We start from the raw sequence: 6,336 nt of genomic DNA on the forward strand, positions 1-6,336 counted from the left end.
TGCTTAATAAGTAAGACCGACACATGGCTCTTCCTGGGCAAGATGACTGGATGTTTCACATCTGGATGCAATGCAGCATGCTCCAAGCGTCCACCCACCCTGAGAACACCATGTTCGTCTAAGAATGGGTTTAATTTATGTAATCTGTTAGTCTTGTTTTTGGTACTAACTTCTTCATTTTGTTGCAGGCTTTGGATCTCTTCAGGAAAGGTGGATTCCTGCACCATTCGAATGATGGTAAGTTCTGCTTCTTTCCTTTCTTCCAGACTTGTTGCCTTACAGGTCTTTGGCTGTAAACCTTTGATTTCCTTGGCAAATCGTTTCAGCCTAGCGATAGCCTTTACAGCTCTTCCCCAATCTGAAAACCTTTGGATACGGTCAATTAGCAGTGATTCTTCCTTGGCCTGAGTCTTAAAGACTTGGGCCTTCCGAAGCTCTGGATCGTCGATGGCAACTTCTCCCACCTTAGCATCTCTACTCTGAATCTTATTCTGCCACATAAATGTTGGACCAGTAAACCAATTGGAAGCGATTAGCTCTTTAGCCATAAGACCTCTGGAAGCATGATCTGCTGGATTGTCTTCCGAGTTCACATGGTTCCATTGCCTAGGGTTTGTGCTTTGCTTGATACGCTGTATGCGATTTGCCACGAACACGTGGAAACGTCGCGCCTCGTTATTAATGTACCCAAGTACCACTCTTGAGTCTGTCCAGAAGTATTCCTCTAGATCAGTGGTTCTCAAAGTGGGGGGCGCGCCCCCCTGGGGGGGCGCGAACACTCTCCAGGGGGGGCGCGATGTCACAGACGGAGAAAAAAAAAAAAACTACCGCCGACCTGTCACTGGTTAGTGAAAGTGGCGTGATGCAAGGGCGAAATGCAAGGGGCTGGACTGACCCAAACAAATCAAATACGGTTTTGCTCCTGATCCACCAATCAAAACGGAGTTTTTTCATTTGAACGCGAGTTGCACCTAAGTTTCCGAGTATAAAAAAAAAAACCGCAGGCATTGGTAAGCTCTCACCCTGAGATGACTCTGCAGAGTTTGTTCAATTTCTCTTGTTTCCTGTATCATTCAGATATTCATTGCTTTATAAACAGTCTTTTTAAAGACTCACTCCTTCCTTAGTAATACCTTACTGCGCTTGCAGTAGGTCTATTCGTAGCCTATTCTAAGGAGTAATTTGCCCCAGTCTTTTGAAAAAGCTCGTAGCCCCGAGAGCTAGCCTAGCTAGCTACCTTTTCCCAACTGCAGCTAGCCCTTTTCTCCTTAACACCTACCTTTATATTTTTGTATCATCCACCGTGTTGCAACAAATAAAACACCAGCACTTGAATACTATTTTGTGCTGTCCCTGTCTACATTGTGTACAGTTAGTTTTGTTAGGAATCATTGCCTAGCACAGCCTTATCCTTATCCATGTCGTTCACTACCACACATACAAGAACACGACGTTGAAATTAGAACCTTATTAACTTCACATACACTGTATCAGCAAACAAACACAACTATGGACACGTTTCTGATTCGTAAAAGTCAGAAAGAGAAGCCTGTGGACTTCTTTAAACATGAACGTGTTCGTCCAGCAACAACGAACCACCATCTCCAAGCAGTGTCTGGAGGCATCTTATGTAGTTGCTCATAGAATTGCTAAGCTTGGCCAACTCCATACAATTGCCGAAACACTGATTTTGCCGGCCGCGCAAGACGTGTAGAATAGAAGCTAAACTCAGCGCAATACTTATGTCAAATGACATTGTATCACGCCGAATATCAGAAATCAGTTTGGGTCCTATTTCAAAGAGGACTACCGTTCATTCACCTAAGTTCGGGATCCATTTCTCTGCTCAGCAGACGAGCTGTCAATAGACATGAAAGAGCAATTGAAGAGTGACAGTAGACTTAAGCATCTCCCCTATTTCGTCATTCTGGATAGCAATGATCACCTTTGCGACATAGCCTTAAAAATGCTCATCCTTTTCGCGTCGACATATTTGTGCCAGGCAGGCTTTTCAAGACTGACTGCGCTCGAAACTAAATACCGCAACCGCGCACAGATCGAGGATGACCTGAGGATATGTTTTCAAACATTGCCCCAAGATTTGAGAACCTTTGCAGTGCAAAGCAGGCTCATGTCTCACATTGACAGACCTGTAGGATTTTTTTTGTAAAGATCACAAGAGGCCCATAATAATAACAGTATCCAAATTATAGCAATAATAACACTAATTATTATTATGATAATAATACAATAATAATAATTGGTCGATAGTCATTAATTATAATAATAATAACATAATGATGGTGATAATAATGAATAGCCTACTAATAGGCCTACTATTACTGATAATAATAATAACAATAGTAATAATAATAATAAATAGTTATAATAATTGTCTGTATGGGCCTAACAATAGCCTAACCTTGACATGTCAGGCCTATCAATAACAATATGCTATCTATCTATCTATCTATCTATCTATATATGGTGGTGTAGTTGAGGGTGGTGGCGGCGGGCCGTGCGCTGGGGGGGCCCCAACTACCCCTAACCAGCTTTGGGGGGGCCCAGCTTGCAAAAGTTTGAGAACCCCTGCTCTAGATCCTTGATCTCCAATTCTTTCTTAAGCAAGTCACTTGTTCGGACTGCTACAACAGCTGCTGTCAGTTCAAGCCTTGGGATTGTGGTGATCTTTGTAGGAGTGACCCTTGCCTTGCCCATGACCAACGAACAATGAACTTCACCCGATGCACTGGTCACCCTGAGGTAAGTGCATTCCCCATATCCTGTTACACTTGCGTCAGCAAAGTGATGGAGTTCATACCGTTGAACCTTCCCAAACGTATGTGGAACATGGCAGCACGGGATTCTTATGTCAGCCAAATGTGGTAACTCCAAAAGCCAAGACTCCCATTGTGGTCGTAGATCATCAGGGAGTGGGTCATCCCAGCCGACTCTTTCGCGACACATCTGTTGCAGAACTTTCTTCCCCATAAGAACAAATGGAGCAATAAATCCAAGTGGGTCATAAATAGAAGCAACTGTTGACAAAATTCCTCTTCTAGAGAGTGGCTGTTCTTTGACAATTACTCTGAACTGGAAATGGTCCGATGTAACACACCATTGAACTCCAAGGGCTCTTTCAATGTGTGTTTCTCCCAAATCCATGTCCAAGTTATTGGCCCCAACAGCACATTCTTCCTTTGGAATTGATGCCATAACTTGCTGACTGTTAGATATGAACTTGTGCAACCGCAACTTGCCAGTACAACATAGTTGCCTCGCTTCTCTGACCAGCTGAACTGCTTCATCCACAGTTGATACACTTGTAAGTCCGTCATCAACATAGAAATTCCTTTCTATGAACTTCATGGAAGCTTCACTAAAGCGATCTTGACCTTAGGCTGCTATGTGCTTCAAGCCAAAGTTGGCACAGCCAGGTGATGATGCGGCCCCAAACAAGTGCACCCTCATCCTGTACACTGCAGGTTGAGCCTCGAGATTACCTTCGTCCCACCAGAGGAACCTCAGATAGTCTTGATCCTCTGCCTTGACGTGAAACTGATGAAACATACGCTCAATGTCGCACATTACAGCTATTGGAGCCATACGAAATTGGCAGAGGACACCAACTAAGGCATTGGTCAGTTCAGGACCCGTTAACAAGTAATCGTTCAGTGACATGTCTTGGAACCTTGCTGAACAATCGAAGACAACTCGAATCTTTGTTGGTTTCTGGGGATGATACACGCCATGGTGTGGGATGTACCACACGGGTTGGTTGTTTAGCTCATCAATTGGGACCCTTTCAGCATCTCCGCGACTAATTGTTTCTGTCATAAATGCTACATAATCCTTGTAGTATTGTTCATCTCTCTTAAGTCGTTTTTCCAAGCATTTGAGACGATGAATAGCGCACCGCTTATTGTCTGGCAATTGTGGCTTGTCTTCCCTGAATGGCAGAGGCATTTCATAATGACTGTCGTCCTTCTGTCGAATACCATCCTCCATTATTTGCAAAAACCTCAGGTCGTCTTGCGAGATGTGATGGTCCTCTACTGATCTTTCATTGAAGTCTGACTCAAGCAATTTGAGTACATCTGGTGGTGTGACCAGCTCTTTAATTTGACTCTGACATATGTATCGTACTTCATTTGCAAGACTTTGACCAGAACTTGGTGTCACTTGTTTGACAACAATTCTATTACTTAGTCCGATAGCATCACCATTGTTAAAACAGGGATTGCTATAGCCAACTATGCTCCAGCCGAGGTCTGTTCTTTGAGCAAATGGCTGACCATCTTCCCCAGACACTACTTCTCTTGGTAAGAGTGCTTGTGGACAATTGTAACCTACAAGAAGGCCAATGTCGCAGGTCTGTTGAGGAGCAATCTTCTCTGCAATATGCTCCAAATGTGACCATGCTCTTGCAGTCTTGGGTGTGGGAATATGTGCCTTGTTAGCAGGGATGAAATCTCTTGAGTAGGTCACAGGGAGTGAAATTTTCTTTGGAGAGTAAAACCCTCTCACCTGCAGACCAGTCAATCTTTGACATGGTATGATTGTACTTCTTGAGGACATTGTGGACAATTTCAGTTGCACTGGTTTCTTTTCTGTGTTAAGAACATCTGCTACTTCTTGGAGCATGAAGGTCGTATCACTCTGGGTATCCAGAAGGGCATAAATCAATACTTCAGAATCTGGTTCACTTACTGTGGATAGCCACACTGGAATGATGGTAGAAGTATGAGTGCTCATAACGCCTTGTGTAACCTTGTTAGATGTTGCTTCAGTTGGAACCTTTTTACTTTCCTTCGATTTGTCCACTTCCTTTAATGGTTGTTTCCATTTCCCACGTTCATTTGAATCCTTAGATTGTCCTTCTTTTCTTTCTTTAACACGGTCCTCGTGTAGACAAGTTGGATGTTTCCTCTTACAGGTTTCACAAACACTTCTGCTTTCACAAGCCTTTGAGTGGTGGCCTGTCTTCAAACATCCAAAGCATAGCCTTGTAGTCTGTATAAACTTGACTCGTTCAGCAACAGCCCTTTCCATAAATTTCCGGCATACATGGAGGTCATGCCCTAGCTTCTCACAAAAGAGGCATTTTGTAACATCTGCCCTCCCACCACTGCTACTTGCTAGCACCTTTGCACCAATACTCCTGATTTTTGAAGGTCTTGTCGTGTGACCTTCACTTGATTTTAGTGCATGCAGAGATGTCACTGGATTGCAGGCTATCTTGGCTTCCTTTGTGACAAACTCCACAAACTTACTGAAAGTAGGAAAAGCTTCAGTTTTTTCTTGTATTTCCACAACTCTTCGATTCCATCTTGACGTCAGCCAATCAGGAAGCTTTGAAAGAATCTTCTGATTTTCATTACAATCTCCAAGGATTTCTAGACTCTTAATTTGTGATGTTGCAGCTTCACAACTTCTTAGAAAATCTGCAAATTCACGGAGTTCACAGCTTTCCTTTGATCCTATATTTGGCCATGAGTTAAGCTTGTCCCTGAAGGCTTTAGCGATCACAAACGGGCTTCCATATCTTTCTTCAAGAATGCCCCATGCTGCATGGTAAGCTGACTCTGTTCCTAACAGGAAGTAGCTCTCAATGGCAGTCTTTGCTGGACCTCCGACATACTTGCGCAAGTAATAGATTTTCTCATTTACTTGTATTGCCTTTCTGTCTATCAATGTTTGAAATGACATTTTCCAGTCCCTGAACCTTAGTGGGTCTCCGCTGAACACCACTGGCTCTGGTATGGGGAGACGACTTGCACTGATGGACTCTGCTAGAGTTTTTATGAGAAGCATGGTGTCCTCATGATGTTTATCTGTTGCAGGTTGGACTGACTTTGCAGGCTGTGCTTGAGCTAAATGCTGAGACGAAGACATCTTTGTAAGGGTTGGAGGTTTCTTTATCTTGGGATCAAAAGCTTGAAGCAGCTCCTTTATGTCAGAGTCTGAATCTTGATCATAAACCTCCATACGTGCCTTAGCAGCATTAAGTCGCTTAATTGTCTCCAAGCGTTCCAGCTCTCTACGTTTCACTTGCAGAGCTTTCTTTCTGGCAGCATTTTCTGCCTCTTGCTGTGCTACTCGTTCCCTGTTTTCAGCCTCAAGCTCTTCAAGCTCCTGTAGGTGGCGCTCTTCCTCTTCATGAATTTCTAAGGCTGCTTGAGTGGCCGCTACTTCGGCAGCAGCTTCTTGTTTCCTTAAAGAACACAGGCTTGCTCGCTTCGACCTTACACTCCCTGCAGACAGGAAGTCCGAATGTGATTGGCGAAAGCTTGACTTGGATTTGCGTGAGTCAGTATGTGACCGCAAAGCATTAAG

The sequence above is a fragment of the Clupea harengus genome, chromosome 8 (assembly GCF_900700415.2).
Source record: "Clupea harengus chromosome 8, Ch_v2.0.2, whole genome shotgun sequence".
Taxonomy (NCBI): Eukaryota; Metazoa; Chordata; class Actinopteri; order Clupeiformes; family Clupeidae; genus Clupea; species Clupea harengus.